Genomic DNA, 20,680 nt, shown 5'->3' with positions numbered 1-20,680 from the left:
CTTCCCACCTTATGGTGCTTCGTCCTCGTTCGGTTAGCTTGGTCTAATCCGCTGTGCGCCAAGTCTTTTGTTACACCTTCTCGCCCCGCTCTCTCTGAACACAAGATGGTGGCCCCCAACCTGGTGGATAGTTTCGCTTTCACTCGTTTAGTCGATTGCTTTCTCAGGATTCCTACGCGTCGGATCACTTTGTTCTTCCTCTTGTCCCCGCCCTCACGGCTCTAAAGATGGCTGCCCCGTCGGCGTATTCAGTTTCACTTTCTTTTGCTCCCACGGCGGTGGGATGCCGGGGCTATCAAGCGCTACAATTCACTACAAGAGGTACAATTATGTGTCTGGTACTGATTAAGGAAAAATCCTTGAGTTTGTGCGATACCCATTTGTCAGTTTGATAAAGAATTACTGGTATGGGTGCCAGTGATGTACCGGATAAAGGATGGAAAGGTGCTCCCATCATCTTTTATGTATATACTTCACAAAGTACACATAATGGCACTTAATTTAAATGGAATTGATGGAGTTGGTTGAATGGACCAGAGTGTAACTGTGACATGCATCTGTATTAATTAAACGCCTGCTAAGGGATGTCACAGTTAAAGGAATGTATGTGTGTTTTAAATTCAAAAATCCATCTTTGCACTTAAAGGGGACTCATCTTGTTTGCAGATGTTGGAGCAACATGCGTTAATTTGTCAAGCACTTGCCTTCAGTGTGGTAATTTTCTAACAAATAGGTTGTCATTCTTGCGGTAAGACATTGGCTTCTTATGATACTTATGTGATGCATATTTCCACCTTTTTGTTGATTACAGGTTATTGTACAGCCATGTAGATTAAGATATATTTGATTACAGCATTCTTGTGTACTCAATGGATTGCTAAATTTTCAGAGTGTATTCACCCCTGGAACCGTTCCTCGGGCAGATCCTGATAATCCTCATACACTACAGTTGCCACCGGGCTAGTGGCCAGCTAGTCATGATAAATCCCACAAAACAGATTGCATGGACACAGGCAGATTTGGACTTTGCCCTGTAGGTATTTGCTTGACATACTGTGTCTGTGATCAGAATGTGGAAGTTTTTATGCACAGTCTTCCACAGGCTGTTTTGAAAAGGCTGTTACACAAGTCAGTCTCTGAGGGGTTATTCGGGATGTTTCCAAAACAGTGCACAATTATTGTTGCATGTCTGCGTTTTGGCTTATTTAAACAGATTGTTGTAATACTTATTCTCTAGCAATATGTTTGTAAGCTTGGCGGCTTGTTCCTCGAATCTGCAAATGGCTGTTCAGTTATTTCATAGCCTGAGGCTTTGCCCGTAGGGGAGATTCTCAGATAAGAAAGTATCACAGTGAAGGTGAGCGTCATAATAAGTTGTTTTTTTGTAAACTTCAGTCGGCCCGCGGATAGAATAATGAGAAGATGAAGGAACAACATTTGTTGTTTATGGATTGCAGTAGTAAACCTTAGAGGAGGATTCTTGTGTGTTAATCCACTACACGACGAGTTAATTCTATTTCCAACTGGTAATCCAATTATCCCAATTGGGTCTTCCTCATCCTACCATAAGTAGCTGCGGGTTTCGCCACTTGTTTGCTTGGATAATGTACAACAGATGGTAACTGGAACGAGTAGGGAGAATGTGCTCTCTCCTAGCGAGTGCCTGCAGCTGGCAAAAGCAAGGTGTGAAAAGCCCGGGTTTCTTGGTGCGCTGCAGGTGCACGTCTAGCAAGGTAAATTCACCATATTATTAAAGATGTGGTTGACGAAGACCCAGGTCATCAACATACATAATGTCCTGACTTTGAAGCAGATATCCATTTGAAAAAAGAGAAGGTGTATTTATCTCCCCAGTTATTCTGGTTTTTATGCAGCAGTTTGCAGCTAGGACATAATTCCCTGAGCTATTTCACCTGTAGTCTAAAACATGCGAGTTATACAAGGCTCTCAGCACACAAACTCACTATCCCACTAGTCTATGGTGCACATAAGAACAAAAGTTACTTACCGGTTCTCCAGTATTGGTGTCTTTCATAGATTCACATGCTTGAATAATTCCCCGAAGTGGGAGTCCCACGGTACATAAATTAGTAGTAAGAAACATATATACGTAAAGTACATATACATTTGTAAATATATAAATACAAATATATACATAAAAAAATATATATGAAGATATAAGATTTTTCATAAAACTTCAAAGTACCATAGAACAGCATTGAATCAGAAAACATTAAGGGAGTGTCACTTTACTAACATAATTGTCATTATTTGGTCCATATTCCAGCCAATCAGGCTGTAGCACCCTCTAGAACCTTCTCCTCAGAAGCTCAGGCCCTCAGATTTTCGTAGCACAAGGGTGACCATAGAGTGCATGAGGAGAAGAGAGCCTCTGAGGGGAGGAAGGGTGGGTCGCATGTGAATCTATGAAAGACACCAATACTGAAGAACCACAGTTTACAGGTAAGGAACTTTTGTTCTTCTCCAGTATTAGGGTGTCTTTCATAGATTCACATGCTTGAATAAGAATAGAAAGCAGTAAGCAATAACCATAAGTATCATAAAAGGTAACTCCTGAAAATGCAATCATATAGCGATATAGTGTTCTAACATATATATACATACATATACACATACATACATACACATACATATATACACATAAATATACACATACACATAGATAACCTACTGGCGGTCGCCAGTAGGTATATATAGTTAGGACCTAGTTTCCATAGGAAATCCGCAACATTCTATTGGGAATAACTTTGGCGCTGGTTGATGAATCTTCACAAATTTCTCAAAGAAGATGGCCCGCTCCTTCCCTGAAAGTTTTGGGGGGGATTCGTCAAGTGGGGGCTAAGAAAAAAGGGGGGTCCCAAAACGTGTTTCCCCCATGTTATTTTCAATAGGATGATTAGACACGGCTACAGCCCGAACGGCTGAACGGAATTACACCAAATTTGGCAGAGAGGTAGAGTTCGGTTCGCAGATCACGCTTTTCCTTAAATGGTGTAAATCCCTCCAGTAGTTCATGGGAAAATCAAAAGGAAAAAAAAATTATATATCTGGGCGGAGCCTAACCATACATCTCATCGTGAGATCTGATTGGCTGTCAGCAATTCATCCAGGAAGTGTTGGCAGCCATCTTGGGACCAATATACATGATAGCACCTCATTAAAAAGCAGTCCAGTTAATAGAAGGTTTTAGGACTTCGGTTACATTATAAATCATTTGTTGATGGTACCATACTCATTTTAGGAATTGTGGTGTGTTCTAAGGTGATTTTACCATGTGAAAAAGCCTTCTGCTGGGATATCATGAATCATGTTTGAAAGAAAACTATTATCACATGCTTTTCTCACAGTGGTTTGGAAGGGGATCTATGAGCTAAGCTGAAAGCATATTTTCTGTAAATTCACATTCTTTCTCAGTCATGTGAAAATGAAGTCTGACATTCTCAGTAAAACATGTACATCCAACAAGGACAGACTGTCAGTTGATTCCTTTGTGTTCTACTGCAGCCTCCTAGAGTGTTCTAAAGAACTAGAGCGCAAACAGTCCTACTTCTTACAAAGGTATGGCACACCTGAAGCCATCTTGATTGGAATAAAGTGGTAACTCTTAAAACATTTAATGTAAAAAGGAACAAAATGAGGGGATATATTTTGCCATAGAAAGTATGATTAGTGCTGCAGAAAGAAAAATTAGGGCACATTTTGAGTGACTTCTCAAATCCGCTTCTATTTCATTAAAAAATTCTGACATGCAGTCTCCCAAGATGGCCACTAGAGACAAAAGAGCCCAAATGTAGCCCAAATATCACCCAGATGTAGCCCAGGTATAGCCCAATGACAGAATGTCCCAGAGCGTTCTAAAGAACAACTAGAGCGCTAACAGTCTTACTTATGACAAAAGTATGGCACACCAGAAGCCATCTTGATTGGAATGAAGTGGTAAGTCTAAAAACATTTAGTTTAAAAAGGAACAAAAATGAGGGGGTTCATTTTGCTATAGAAAGTATGATTAGTGCTTCAGAAAGAAAAATTAGGGCACATTTTGAGTGACTTCTCAAATCCTCTTCTATTTCATGAATACAATTCTGACATGCAGACTGAAACATGCACTTTGAATACCAGCAGCAGACTTCCCTGGTGAGCAGTAGCTTTACTACAGTGATCTAATGAGCAACTAGAGTGCTAACATTTAGAATTTATGACAAATGTGTGACATATCTGAATGCCTTCTTGATGGAACCAATGTAAACCAGCATTGAAAATGCAATAGATCTCGCCCTTGTTTAAGTTAAAGCCATTCCGTTTGTAATGAGGTGGCTTTTTAGCTTTGCTTTTATTAGTGTTTTTCAAACTTTCATGTAAATAACATGCATATGTATGCATATATGTATATGTATGCATGTATTTATATTTATATAGATATGCAGATTATATATAGCGAGGTCTATGAGCGATATGATAGTAAAGAGTAGCCCGGAGGTAGCGGATGACAACTGGCTAGGTAAGAGTAAGGGCTTCCTAAAGTGTGCAGTCTGCAAGGCATGCAGGATAGGAAAGAACAGGACCACCTACATGACAGCTTTCAAAAAAGAGGTGGTCTCGATCAAAAAGAAAATTACCTGCAAATCTGACTTCGTGGTCTATGTGTTGGAATGTGCTTGTGGCCTGCGCTACGTGGGCAGCACCAAGCTGCAGGTGCACAAGCGCATTCTTCAGCACCTTAGGGCAGTGACCAACAAGGACGAGGCATACCCTGTCGCCAGACATGTAAATATGTGCCATGGGGGGGACATAGGATGCTTGCAGTATTATGCGATTGACATGGTCCCGCCACTTCGTAGGGGTGGCGATAGGGAGGCCCGATTGAGAGTTTTGGAAACAATATATTCTGGAACTCAATTCCAAGGCCCCCAATGGTCTAAATCAAACGGAAGACTTACACTCTTGTCTTTATTAGGGATCTAATATTTAGACCAGTTGGACCAAAATTTGTCAGTAACTGCAGATTAATTGAGGGGCGATATGTATCATAGTCAAACATGTAAATAGTCTGCCTTCTGTTTTTAACTTCAATTTATGGTGAAGTGAGCGAAAACAATTTTTATCACTTGGTTAGAGAGTCATTATTATTATGTATCACAATTATGTTTGCGATATTCTTTTTAAAGTGCACCAGCTTTTGCACCCTTGATACAGCAGTGTGGAAGCAGTGGTTATGTGTAGCGGTTAAATGCCCACTTGGGCACAATTTTGAAATTTGGAAAATTTGACACCAAACCATTTGTTCCCAGTCAGCCAGTGATGTTGTCCCGTTTTGCGAATTTTGCACAATATACAGCGGATTTGCACGAGAAAAATATATAAAATTAATAATATATTTTTGTACATGATTTTAATGTGATGTATTTAAAATTGTTGGTTATAGATTTTAATCAATATATTTATTGGGAATGAATCACGATGCATTATGTGGAACATCAAAATGAACAGATGAGCCAAGAGGGACATTCTCTTTTAAATCTGTTTTGTTTGCTATTACATTTGTTTCAATATGGTGAATTATGGAATTTGTTGCTGGACCATTTAAGTGTGACAGTATTATTGTGCATTTAACACCTAAACCAAACGTTAGCGCTACTGAACCAGGCTGAAGTATGTTTTTTATTTCCACAGGCTGTGGGGTCAGCTGACTGTGTATTAGCACTTTAAAGATGATGGGTGTGTAACCGACCATGTCATGTGATCAAGGGGCTGAGGTCCCGAAACGCGTCATGGCGGCGTGTTCCGTGCACTAAGGATGAAATAAATCAACTTGCAAAATATCCACTTGGGTCCGGTTTTCGTTATTTCCTTTTGAGTCTGACTTGGGGGATTTGGCGAAGTTCGTGGCACATATATATATATATATATATATATATCAATCCAACCCGTCACCAAAGTGCTTCGTGCACTGAAAGGTACGCCGACTGCAGAATAAGCACTCCGAGGCGAAATCGATATTTTGAATGCTAGCATTTATTTCGTAACATGTGGATAAAAGGCTGCCATCAGACGCGTTTCGGGCACGTCCGTGCCCTTGCTCACTGACAAATGACAACTAGCTTCGGCAAATTTTTTAATTAACCACTGTTGCGCTGTTACGCGCCAAAACAGCAAAAGTTAATAACAATAGTGAAAGGACTAACATGATACACACATTTTCATGGTCGAGGACATGGGCGCCATCTTGTAACGTTGTCAGATAGTATAGCCCCAATGTGGAATAAACAAAAAATCATATTTGTATTCTCCATTCTTATCAGTACAAATACAGATATTGATCACAGTTAAAGATACTTCTAACTGGGTCTTTCACTATTCTTGCACAAATGCAATTAGGCTGTACTTGTATTTAAAAGAAATGTGATGGTCAACTTGTTGTCCCTCCTTTAGTCCTCCACATAATATACACTATTGTAATTCCATGCAACATGCCTATGTCGTATAAATACAAAAATACGGGACCAGATTGAAAAACCACCTATTTCCTGTCTATAGTCAAGTAAATAATTGTCGTGCCAATGAACATGCTTATTGTAAACAACATTCATGATTCATAATTATACAATGTGCAAATACGCAGTCGATATTGTTCGTGCAAAATACGCAATGGTTATAATATGTGCAAATGAGCAAAAAAATAGTTATATGTGCAAATTTTATGCATAATACCATTCCTAGGATAATTTTCTCATTTAAAAACCACATTATGCCATTCATGAGCATTGATAAGTAACTGAATCATTGCCCCCTATATAAAGTGCATACGCAACAACAACTAAGCCGATATTCTACTATGCTTATAATCAACTATAGACAGTGCTTAATATCCACTTTGGTGATTGCATGATACCCACATATTGTCTATTTACATCATTTTTGCTCATAGTGGGGCCTATTGACATTGTGTGCCTAAGCTAAACAAGTGCTAATAAAGTGAATAGACTAGTGTAATGAAGAAGATAAAAAAAGGATTTTTTTCTTTATATATTTTTCATTGTGCAAAAGTGCTCGTGCTAACTTAAACTTAACTTAACTTAAATGCATATATATATATATATGTGTATATGTGTGCGTGTAGAGAGAGGTAGAGAGGTAGAGACAGAGAGGTAGAGACTAGTAGAGAGGTAGAGACTAGTAGAGAGGTAGAGACTAGTAGAGAGGTAGAGAGTAGAGAGTGAGTAATAGAGAGTAGAGAGTGAGTAGTAGAGAGCAGTAGAGAGTGAGTAGTAGAGAGTAGTAGAGAGTAGTAGAGAGTAGTAGAGAGTAGTAGAGAGTGAGTAGTAGAGAGTGAGTAGTAGAGAGTGAGTAGTAGAGAGTGAGTAGTAGAGAGTGAGTAATAGAGTGAGGAGCAGAGAGAATAGTAGAGAGTAGTAGAAAGTGAGTAGCAGAGCATGAGTAGTAAAGAGTGAGTAGAGAGTGAGTAGTAGAGTAGTAGAGTGAGTAGTAGAGTAGTGTAGAGTGAGTAGTAGAGTAGTAGAGAGTGAGTAGTAGAGAGTTAGTAGTAGAGAGTAGTAGAGCGAGTAGTAGAGAGTGAGTAGTAGAGAGTGAGTAGTAGAGAGTGAGTAGTAGAGAGTGAGTAGTAGAGAGTTAGTAGTAGAGAGTTAGTAGTAGAGAGTTAGTAGTAGAGAGTTAGTAGTAGAGAGTTAGTAGTAGAGAGTTAGTAGTAGAGAGTTAGTAGTAGAGAGTTAGTAGTAGAGAGTTAGTAGTAGAGAGTAGTAGAGAATGAGTAGCAGAGAGTATTAGAGAGTAGTGGAGAAGTAGAGATTGAGTAGTAGAGAGTAGTGGAGAATATTCCAAAGTTTGGCACAGCACCACTTGCACAACAAGTCCAAGCAAATCATATCACTTAGAGTCCTTATTGAAGCGCTGTATCTTGGTGTATATTCAAATGCTTTTATTTTCCTTAAGTTTATGTACCACAGCCAGCCGACGCGTTTCGTTCTGTACAACAGAACTTCTTCAGGGCTTTCTTATTTCCTTCAAGTTAGGTCGGTATCCTGTTGGCATTACTAGATATTTCTTCCAAATGTTAGACGAGACGCAAGTACATTCTTATTCAAAGTGACTAGGTATCAATTTTACCCACACAATTCGGGCAGACTTGAGTAATTTCTAGCATCCTCAAAGTCGGTCTTTCAAAAATTCCCAAGTATAGGACATGATAATCCAAATCCAATTTTTTCTCAAGAAAAGTCATTTTCAATCGTTCGGAATATCGGCGTTTGGGCAGATATGACCCACGGACACGGTTTATGACTTTTCTTGAGAAATATTTGGATCATCATGTCCTATACTTTGGAATTTTTGAAAGACTGACTTTGAGGATGCTATAAATTACTTAAGTCCATGGATGCTGCTAGGAACGCCCCCAGCAACACCCATTGCACACCCCTTTAATACAGGACACTGCGTTAAAGGGACTGATATTTATCAGGCAGGATTACGCAACAAAAAGTGGCTTAGTCCTGCCTGATAAATATCACTCAGTCTTTTGCGCCACCGGAACGTCACAAAAAGTGCATCATTCATGACATGGTCAGTCACATCACTGATGACATCTCAAATGACATCACTGATGACATCATCCATGTGACAATCAAATACACCTCATCACACTAGTATAATCTTTCATCACTCACTGTAAAATAGAAAGTGCCATATTTGAAACCATTGATACACCAATAGAAATTTCTAAACACCCACTCAGTTATTCATAGAACTACACACACATCTAATCACTTACCTATAGATTGAGTGTTATATGCAGTGAATAATCAACAGAACACTATCAAATATACTTATACGCCTATTTCAACATTACACACCAGCACACATTGTATTCACTTATAAAGACATCCTTCTGACTTATGCAAACAATTGATTATACTTACATTTACTCACCTACACACTTATACACACACCACTTCATCTATTTATATAGATAGTAACTCACAATTAGTGTGTTATAAAATCACTATTACAAGTATACAGTTATCCATATAGTGACTCGTACAATCACTAAGTCTTAGGCACAATTAATTAGATATAACTGTCACATACACTGCTTTTTTTTTTCAAGTTTAATGGAGATGTACCATTGAGAGAAATATTTCATCACCACCACACCCATAAACATATACACTCACTGAAACAACTGTTATAACATGTAGTCTTAACCTCATAACTACTGAATGAACTATTCACACTTTTTTTGGCAATCACACACCCCCCACCAAACCACAGACATTCATTTACCCATACAAATACTCAGTTAAGAAACCAATAATAAATATAGACTTTAACATTGCAATTAAGACAAAGCAATAAAGACTTTCACACAGTTAAGTAACTACCGTATTTTCCGGCGTATAAGACGACTTTTTAACCCCTTAAAATGTTCTGGAAAGTCGGGGGTCGTCTTATACGCCGGGTGTGAAATTTGAGAGTATGTTTTCATGCGTTTTTACATAGCGCGGACTTCACCCGAAGGTGTCAGACCGCTTCTCAATAGGAAATGGTGCATTACAGGAGGAAAAAGTGACATGTGTGCAAGTAGAGGTACGGAATAATACTGCAATAAATGGAGGGCACTCAAACACAATAACTAACGTTACATAGGCGATGGGGGCACTGTGGAAGTATCAAAAGCAAACCCACTGAAAGCGGATCTGAAAGAGGGAAATAAATTACAGTTACGGTACCGGTAATCTAACAATACTAATGTGGATAATGGCAATGTACAACACAGAGAAGTGGGGGGCACATCTGGTGAGGACATTCTATGATCCAATATGACAGCATTCACATTACATTTTGAATTGATTTTGGATGAAATGCCAAAGAAAGGATATCAAGTACTGTAAACCAAATATCAGAAAGAATGCTTTGGGTGCAAATCTTATGCACAATTCTCCAAATGGCTATGCAGGACTGCGTTGGAAGTGGGGGTAGTCTTATACGGCGAGTACAGCACTAAACCTACATTTTATCAAGAAAAGTAGGGTCGTCTTATACGCCGGAAAATACGGTACACATTCTATATAGTGAGACTCTACGAATTAGTCAAGGAAACAATCAATGACACTGTTACTAAATCCACCATCCACACATTTATATTTATATATCCACTCATTCTTCAATGCAAAGTAGTGTATTTATAATACATATTTAAATATCAAAGCAAACCACATTCACTGGATGATGTCATCAGTGATGTCACTGACCATGTCATGAATGATGTAATATGTGACATCACCAGCAGTGGATTGCGGGCGCGCGAGTTATAGTGAGTACAACTAACTATAACGGGGGAAGTTTAATGGTTTTGTATGAGTAAAATGTCCAGCTAACTATAATATATATATATATTTATATATACGTGCTCGGACGTGCGCGGACCTTCGCGCGCACGAGCTGCATGCTGATTGGCTGCCAATGTCTGTCAACACTCCAAAACAGAAATTGTTGGCAACCATCTTGTGCTCATTAGACTGAGGCACAAGAAAGCAGAAAAACAAACGTGTAGAACACAAAAAGGGGACAGGGTAGAAACACCCTGACCCCCTAGGCCTGTTAAGGTGGTCCCACAAGGACCCCCAAGGCCAACATTTTTTTTTTGTTTAAAACCCGGTATGTTTTTACAAAAATTACCCCCCAGGGGGACCAAATCGCGGGGGCATAGTGATAAAGAAGTGTGGGGGGTGCAACACAGCCCCCTGACCATGTCATGAATGATGTAATATGTGAAATCATCAGCAGTGGACTGCGGGTGCGCGAAATATAGTTAGTACAACTAACTATATAGGAGCAATTTCAATGGTTTTGTCTGAGTGAAATGGCCAGCTAACAATAACACCTCTAAAACTTATAGTTTTTTGAGTGAATTTTAAAGGTTTTTTTAAATGCTAATTCCCAACTATATAAGGCCTGAAACCTATGGTTTTTTCATTGAATATATATATATATATATATATATATATATATATATATATATATATATATATATATATATATATATATACACACACACATACACACACTTTTTAGCATTTAAAAAACCATTGAAATTGCTCCTATATAGTTAGTTGTACTAACTATATGTCATCAGTGATGTCACTGACATGGTCAGTGACATCACTGATGACATCTCATTTGACATCACTGATGACATCATCCAGTGACTTTCTGTAAAGTTTAAATATGTTTTACATATTGAAGAATGAGTGGATGTACAAGTGTCTGGATGAAGGATTTAGTAGGTGCTTGACTGACTGTATGAGTGAGTGATTAAATGGGTCTTACTAAATGCATGGGTTAGTGACTAAACTGTCTGAATGTGTGCATCAGTATGTCTGTTGTTGTGTAAGCTGCTGCATGTGTTGATCAGTAGCTATACGAGTGGCTATATGCAGGGCTTTAAGTGGGATGAAAAAACTGGGGGGTCTCAAAGGGGCGTGGCCAGTGTAATTAGGGGTGTGGCTTTAAAATCTGTGCTTAGCATAGTGTGCCGCCTGACTTGTAATTTGCTGTTTCCGTCATTGCATCCAGATATTTGATACAAGTAACATCATACCTACAATAAGTAAGTAATATTGGCTTTGTCAATGGTTATTAGTTGCATAAGATAAATAAGCTGCAACTATGACTTGTATACAATATTGACAAAGCTTCCAATTAAATCCTTGGTGACCCTACCACAATGTTGCTGCTCCTGAGTTTCAGAAAGAGAAGGGAAATACAGAAAGAAAATGACTCTTAAAGGATTTCCCTTCCCTCACAACGCTCCCCTGGTATGACGTCATGCTGTAACTTCTCTACTACTGAGAAGTGAGCAGTGTGAGCAGCGCACATCCATGTGCCTGGTGATGTCTCGAAACGGGTCTCTGTCAGGCTTTGTTTTGAGCCATGCCACTTTTTTCCGGAATGCAGTGACAGCAAACAGCGGTCAAAACGGGCGGCCTGTGTCAGGGCTCAAAACAGAGCCCGATAGAGACCCGTTTCGAGGCCCCCAGAAAAAAACTGCCGGTGCTCAGACCCCTTGAGAACCGGCCCACTTGAAGCCCTGGCTATATGGGTTATTGATTGGTTGCCCAAGTATTTGAATGGGAGACCGAGTGTGTGTGTGTGTGAGTGTGTGAGTGTGTGTGAGTGTGTGAGTGTGTGAGTGTGTGAGTGTGTGAGTGTGTGAGTGTGTGAGTGTGTGAGTGTGTGAGTGTGTGAGTGTGTGAGTGTGTGAGTGTGTGTGTGTGTGTGTGTGTGTGTGTGTGTGTGTGTGTGTGTGTGTGTGTGTGTGTGTGTGTGTGTGTGTGTGTGTGTGTGTGTGTGTGTGTGTGTGTGTGTGTGTGTGAGTGCATATGATAGTGTTGTATTGATGAGTGACTGTATATGAGTGATTCTATGGGTGAATGTGTGTGTAGACCTAGGAATCAGTGAGTGCGCATGTAGTAACTGGTATTGGTGTGTCAATGGTTTCAAGAATGGTAGTCTGTATTTAACACTGGGTGTATCAAAGGTTATATTAGAGTGTGAGGAGGTGCATCGTATTATCACATGAATGATATCAGTGATGTCATCAGTGATGTCACTTACCATGTCATGAATGATGTAATATGTGACATCAGCAGTGGATTGCGGGTGCGCGAAATATAGTTAGTACAACTAACTATATAGGAGCAATTTCAATGGTTTTTAAATGCTAATTTCTAACTATATCAGGCGTGAAACCTATATTTTTTTCCAATAAATTTCAAAGGTTTTGTAAATGCTAATTCTATTAGCGGATAACGTTTATATATATTATTGTCCTTCTGGGACCACCTAAGCAGCCATTTTGTTTCTCAGGAGAAGTGAGGCACAAGAGAGCACAAAACAAGAGTGGAAAACGCGATAAGGGGGCAGGGTTGAGACCCCCTGACCCCCTAGCCCTTCTCAGGGGGTCCCAGAAGGACCACCAAGTACAAAAAATATATTATTTTTTTTTAAATCGCGGGGTACGCGCACGGTACGCGTACCCTACGATTTTTTTTTTGTTTGTTTTTTGCCCTTGGGGGTCCTTTTGGGACCCCCCTGAGAAGGGCTAGAGGGTTGGGGGGTCTCTACCCTGCCCCCTTTTCGTGTTTTCCACTCTTGTTTTGGGCTCTCTTGTGCCTCAGTTCTCCTGAAAAACAAGATGGTGGCCAACACTTCCTGGTTTGGACAGTTTGGAATGTTGACAGTCGACTGCCAGCCAATCAGAAACTCACTCGCACACGTAAGGGTACGCGCTCGGTGAGCGCATATAGATATATAAATTGATCAAATTGAATTTTCTCAACAACTACTGGAGGGATTTTCATGCAAATACAGAAAAGGCACTATTGCATACCTGTCCCTACCATTTTGCCAAGTGTGGTGTAATTCCGTTCAGCCGTTCAGGCTGTAGCCGTGTCTAAAGGTCCCATAGAAAATGCCATTTGAAAAATTCTAAATTCAATTTTCTCAAGAACTACTGGAGGGATTTTCACCAAACATAGCAAAGGAACATCTGCATACCAGGCCCTACCATTTTGCCAAGTTTGGTGTAATTCCATTAAGCCGTTCGGGCTTAAGCCGTGTCTAAAGGTCCCTATGGAAATTAACATGGGAAAACACGTTTTGGGACCCCCCTTTCGGCCCCGCTTGATGAATCCCCCCGAAACTTTCAGGGAAGGAGCGGAGCTGGCCAAAATTCTGGAAAATTACACACAGATTCCTCAATTGGCGCCAAAGTTATTCCCAATAGAATGTTGAGCGCATATAGATATATAATTTGCTCAAATCCATTTTCTCAACAACTACTGGAGGGATTTTCACCAAATATAGAAAAGGCACTACTGCATACCTGTCCCTACCATTTTGCCAAGTTTGGTGTAATTCCGTTCGGGCTGTAGCCGTGTCTAAAGGTCCCATAGAAAATGCCATTTGAAAAATGTTAAATTCAATTTTCTCAAGAACTACTGGAGGGATTTACACCAAACATACAAAAGGCACTGCTGCATACCAGTCCCTACCATTTTGCCCAATCTGGTATAATTCCATTCAGCCGTTCGAGCTGTAGCCTTGTCAGAATGTCCCTATGGAAATTAACATGGGGAAAACACCTTTTGGATCCCCTCTTTTTTCTCGGCCCCCGCTTGACGAATCCCCATGGAAACTTTCAGGGAAGGAGCGGAGCGAGGCAAATTACAGGCAGATCCCTCATCGGGCCAAAGTTATTCCCAATAGAATGTTCAGAATTTCCTATAGGAAATTATATATATATATATATATATATATATATATATATATATATATATATATATATATATATATATATATATATATATATATATATATTTATATATATACCTTTTATGACAGGAGGCGGGAAGCAACAGAGGCTCACCTTCATTTGAAGAGATTTCGTAGCACAGCTTGACCCACAGCAGTGTCCGCAGCGGTAGCTGTCTCCAGTCAGTAGTGCCTCGTGAGCGTGTGCCTGCTGAACCACGGTGCCGCCCTGCAGATCTGATGCAGAGGTACACCAGCAAACAGGGCAGTAGAGGATGCTACTGCTCTAGTCGAATGTGCTCTCAGCAGAGCAGAAAGGGGCTTGCCAGCCCGTTGATGGCAGTAGGAAAAGGCCGAAGAAATCCAGCGGGTGATGGTCTGCTTGGTGACCAGATGTACCTTGCGCATCTGCCCATATGCCACAAAGAGTTGGTCTGACTTTCGAAATGCCGCAGTATGTTGGATATACAACTTGAGTCATCGCTTCAGGTCAAGCGATTGAAGAGTACACTCAGCAGGAGGCTGAGGGTTAGAGAAGAAAGTTTTAAGTATCACATGTTCATTAAGGTGGAAGTCTGAAGGAACCTTGGGTGTAAACTCTGGGTTTGTACGTAGTATGACCGTGCCCTTTGAAAACTGTAGAAAAGGGGGCTGAATGGTAAACGCTTGTATGCCACTCACTCGCAGAGATGATGTAACTGCAAGTAGGAGGGAAACCTTTCAAGTAAGGAATTTCAAATCCGCTTAGTGGATTGGTTCAAATGGAGGCTTGAGAAGCTGGGCCAATACGAGATTCAGGCGCCGTGACGGCAGAGGACGTCAGATGGGCGGAAACATCCTGAATAAGCCTTTAAAGAACTGACAATGATCCGAGAGGAGTATAGAGATGTGGAATCATCGTGTCGTAAGCTAGAAATAGCCGCCAGGAAGACCTTCAGAGTGGAATGAGAAAGGCCTGATCTCGCCAGGAGGAGGAAGAAAGTTAGGATTTGCTATGGGGTAGCAAGCATAGGGTCAATGGCTACTGACTCGCACCAAATACAAAAGCGCTTCCATTTTAATTTATATGTCTTGATGGTGGAAGGAGCTTGTGCATGAGCTAGGACCTCCCTACAGTCAGGTGTGATAGTTAAATGAGCAAACTCAAGGTGCTTAGGTTCCAAGCAGTGAGCTGAAGAGACGCCGGGTCTGGATGGCAAATCCGTCCGTGATTCATGGTGAGAAATTGAGGCAGTGGACGAAGAGTTATTGGTGGGCAATGAGAGAGGAGAAGGTCTGTGAACCGTGGTCGACGCGGCCACCTGGGCGCAATTAGCAGGATGTGACATGGCTGTGATCTCATCTTGTGCAGGAGGCGAGGCAGGAGAGGGATCGGCGGAAAAGGGTATGTAAATTTTCTCGACTAATTGATCGAAAATGCATTTCCGCTCGACCCTTTGTGGGGATGCCAGCTTGCATAGTGTAGGCATTTGCGATTGAGTGGAGTCGCAAAAAGATCCAGGTCCGGCTGGCCCCACTGGCGAAAGATATCCTCTAGAGTTGGCTGGTGTAGCTCCCACTCGTGGTTGCCGGTGGCAGTTCTGCTGAGAGAGTCTGCAAGGGCGTTGGAGATGCCCGGTACGTGAACTGCAGTCAATTGGACTCAATGTTTTATTGCCCATTCCCAGATTTGCTGTGCCTTGCTTGTTTATGTAGTGCTTACTGGTGGTGTTGTCTGTGCGCACCAACACTGACTCTCCTTCCACTAGGAGACAGAAGGACTTTAGAGCGAGGAAAATGGCCAAGAGCTCTAGACGGTTGATGTGCCACTTGCGTTGGACCACAGTCCATTTGCCGTTGATGGACAGTCCTTGGAGGTGTGTGCCCAACCCTCCAAGGAGGCGTCTGTGGTAAGGTTAAGTGTGGGAGCTGTCTCTAGAAGAGAGCGTCCTGTGGCGACATTGGGATGGTGACCCCACCAGTCCAACGCTACTTGTATCTGAGGCGTCAATGAGATTATGTAGTTGAACGTGCCTGAGACCTGTCGCCATTTTTTGTCTAACTCCTCCTGAATTACTCTCATATGCAACCTGCAGTTGGGGATCAACGGAGTGCAAGATGAGGTCATGCCCAGAAAGGATTTAAATGTTCAGACTGAAACCGACCTTTTTGATCGTAGAAGATCCACAAATTTGGAGATGCGTACTTGGCGTTCCATTGAAACAAACGTCTTTGCCAGTTTTGTGTCTATTTATGCTCCCAGAAAAACTTTTTTCTGTTCCGGAAGGACTTGCGATTTTTTGAGATTGATTGAAAAACCTAAGTTCTTGAAGACTGACAGGCAAGTTTGAGTGTGTTGTCTTGCTACGAGAAAGGTTGGAACCTTTATCAGGCAGTCGTCTATGTAGGGGTAAATTTGTATGCCTTGCAGGCGTAGATAAGCTGCCACCGGGGTGAAGATCTTTGTAAATACTCGTGGAGCAGAACGAAGGTCGAAAGGTAAGACCTTGAATTGAAAGTGCTTTGAGCCTACTTTGAAGCAAAGGTATTTTCTGTCTCTCTGGTGTATTGGCACATGAAAATATGCATCTTGGAGGTCGATTGTAGAGAGGAATGTAAATGTAAATGTATAGGCATTTATATAGCGCACTACTTACCCGGAGGGTCCCAAGGCACTTCGACCGCTGCGAAACCCTTCCTGGCTTCCCTGAGAGATGGTCCCTTAATGGGTATCTCCAGGGTGAGGCCAGGCATCCCCGGCGGTCTGGTGGGGCCGTTAGTGAAGATGAGGCAAGCTAATGCCCAGAGTTGCTGAGTGTGATCGCTGATCAGAGTGGGCACCGAGGCGAGAGAATTATCGAGTCCGCTGACCCTAGTCCAGAAACCTGCCGCGCCGGGAATCGAACCCTGGTCCCGGGCCGTCCTCTGCTCTCGGGTCTGCCGCCTCTAACCAGTGAGCCACACTACTTCACTCGCTTGGATTTAGGAACTGTAAGATTTCTGTCAGAGTCAGCATGCAAAAGGTCTGAGACTTGATGTACTTGTTGAGTGCTTTTCGGTCCAATATCGGGCGCCACTCTCCTGATTTTTCTGATAAGAAAAAAAATCTTTTGGATCATAACAGTAATTTGTGCAAACAGTTCCTTCAAATATGCCGGAGGGGGACCTTTCGGAGGGCGATTGGGAGGAAACTTGACCAATTCTAGTGAGTGGCCCTTTGAAACTACGTCCAAGACCCAACGATCTGACGTTTTTTTTGACCAATTGAAGGAGTATTGAGAGATTCGACCTCCGATCTTCGCAGTAGGATGAGACTTGAGTTTTAAAAAGTCATTGCTTTTTAGAGGAATTGCCTCCCCTGTATGTCGATTTTCTCCTGTACTGTCTAGAATCAGTTTGTCTTGGCTGATTCTGGTTCGAGTAACGCTGTCTGTTGTCGTTATAGGAGCGGTATTGAGAGGAAGAGCCCCGAAAGGAGGATGAGGAGCCTCGACCGCGTGTTCCACGAAATGGCCGTTTCCGATATTGGAAAGATCCTAAGGCACGGGCAGTGTCTGTATCCTTCTAGATGGACTCCAAGGCGTCATCCACATGTTTGCCGAAGAGGGATTCCCCATCAAAAGGCATGTCAAGTACTCTGGCCTGAACCTCAGGTCGAAAGGATGTGGCCTTCAGCCAGCCCTGCCTCCTCAAGACTGCAGCTCCTGCCAGCTGTTTGAATCCTATAGAGGAAATATCAATTGCACAGTCTATGATTTCAGATTAAATTCTTTCGCCCTCCTGTAGGATCTTCAGGGCTTCCGCCTTGAATGATTCAGGAATAAGGTCAAGAAATGCAGACATCTCTGACCACATCTGTCGGTCATACCGTCCCAGGATGGCCAAGGAATTGGCCGCCCTTACTGTAGTCGCAGACATGGTGGAAAACCTTTTCCCGATGGTAGCCAGTCGTCGCCCCTCTTGGTCAGGCGGGGATGTTAACAGAGGCTGGATTACAGGATCTCTTTTGTGCAGCCTGCGTAATGACAAAGTCCGGCATTGGTCGGGAAACGAGGCAGGCAGGTGAATTGTCAGGCGTCCCATATTTTTTGTCGAGGCGCGGCAATACAGCCGGAACTGAATTGGGGCGCTGCATAAGTTTTAGACTTTCTTGCCAAATAAAGTCTATAATTGGTATGGCGTGTACTTGTTTCAAAGGTTGATTCTTGAAATCGTAGAGGAAGCTATCCTCTTGCCTGGTGACCAAAGGCAAGTGAAAACGTTTTGCTGCCCTTTCCATTAAGAGGTGGAACCCTCCTATATACAGTGGAGGAGATGCCAGTGGGGAATCGGGAGGAGGGGAAGGAGTATGAGCTTGATAATTGTTCCAATCTGTGAGAACAGTGTTATCATCCTGGTCCCTATTATGATCATCCTCATCAGTGTCCTGAGGAACTGGAGACTGAACTGGTGCAACCGGAACTGATATTGGTGTCTATGTTGGAAGTGGAGAGGCTTGCGTAGAGTGTGGAAAGCGACAATTATAGTCTTGGAGCATATAATGCAGATTTGATATTAATGAAATTGGCAACTGAGCCATAGGAACTCCTTGATCGCCATCATTGTCATCATCATTATCTGCAATGGAGACATGAGACTCTAGATATTCATCATCATCATCATCATCATCATAGTCCTGGGATTTTATATGTAGTTTCGACGGGCTATGTGCAGCCCGAAAATTGTCATCTGCATCCGATCCGTCAGAGGCATCCTCATCTGCGGACGCAAACAGTTGAGCAGGCAGCCAACGGCTCAAAACCAGTGGCACTGGTCGTTGTTTTTGGGAAGAGACAGCGGTTATAGCTGTTAACACTGAAGGTGGTTGCAGTCGCCAACGAAAAATGCACCGTTGACGGTCCCGTCGACAAGCTCTACGTCGATATCGACGAGGTCTTTGTCGATGACGATGGAACTGGCGTTGAAGAAGAGTGTGCTGGCGTCGACGAGGTCTTCGACGGAGCCACCGTCGACGCCAAGGATACCGCCGACGAGACTGCCGTCGACGAGGTACTTGCCGCCGACGAGATCTTAGTAGACGACGAAGTACGCGTCATCAATGTCTTCGCCGTCAAGTGGTTTTTGTTTGAGGAGCAGTCGACAACGTGGTCTTTTTTGAAGTGATCTTTATCGTAGACGAGATAGGTCGAACCTCCAGAACTGTCGACGACGAGGCAGAAGATGTTGTTTTCGTCGACATAGAGCAGGTCATCCTCGATGTGGAGATGGCGTCGACGGTTTTCGTTGTCGTCGAGCGCGTTCCACAAGCCCGTCAACGGCTGGCACCTTTTTTTAGAGGAAAAGGGCACCGCAGGAGTCTGCGACGCCAGAGAACTAGGTCCCGTAGTCGTGGAGGCCGGCAGACTCCGTGGGGAAACTGGATTTTGATCCACAGACAGCTTCTTTTTGAGAAAAGGAGAAGGAATCTCAGTCTCACACCCACGTTCAAAAGAGGTCTTAGCATGATGGGAAGACACACTCTGCACGTCAGACTCAGGGTTGTCTGAAGTCTTCAACTTCTGTAGCCACAGAAGGAGACGGACCTCTCTATCCTTTAAAGTCTTTGTTGAAAAAGTCCTGCACAACTTGCAATCCTCACCTCATGATCTGGATATAAGCAATAGATGCATTTCTTATGAGGGTCCTCAGAAAAAAGGCGAAGTTTTCCACAGGCAGCACACGGCCGGAACAAAGACTTTTTTGAAGAAGACCTATTGTAGAAGATTTTGAAGATTAGAAGAAGAACAAACTGAGCAGAGCTCAGGGAGACTCCCTTCACACGACGTGCGGTAGAAAATCTGAGGGTCTGAGCTTCTGAGGAGAAGGTTCTAGAGGGTGCTACAGCCTGATTGGCTGGAATATGGACCAAATAATGACAATGATATGTTAGTAAAGTGACACTCCCTTAATGCTTTCTATGAGTCAATGCTGTTCTATGGTACTTTGAAGTTTTATGAAAAATCTTATATCTTTATATATATTTTTTAATGTATATATTTTTATTTATATATTTACATATGTATATGTACTTTATGTATATATGTTTCTTCCTACTATTTTATGTACAGTGGAACTCCCACTTCGACGACTGGAAATTATTCAAGCATGTGAATCTATGAAAGACACCCTAATACTGGAGTAATATGTGATCTACAAATACACGCTATATTCTGAAGTAGGCATATGAATCATTTGAACTATTTTAAAATTCAAACCTACGGTCAGAGGTTACACACAAATCTCTTGAGCACAATAACTACCCGAAGTATCTTACCACTATTATACCCCAAGCCTTGCAGGTCAGACAGTTGTTTGC

General features: G+C 42.1%; 1 protein-coding gene across 6 annotated transcripts in view; it reads right to left on the bottom strand.

The window, feature by feature from the left end:
* SEMA4D (semaphorin 4D) overlaps positions 1-20,680 on the bottom strand; it is a 1,027,601-nt gene that overhangs the window by 619,639 nt on the left and 387,282 nt on the right. The window lies entirely within an intron of this gene.

The sequence above is a fragment of the Lissotriton vulgaris genome, chromosome 3_1 (genome assembly GCF_964263255.1).
Source record: "Lissotriton vulgaris chromosome 3_1, aLisVul1.2, whole genome shotgun sequence".
Taxonomy (NCBI): Eukaryota; Metazoa; Chordata; class Amphibia; order Caudata; family Salamandridae; genus Lissotriton; species Lissotriton vulgaris.
The sequence above is the reverse complement of the archived record's forward strand: the minus strand, read 5'-3'. Positions and strand labels throughout refer to the sequence as shown.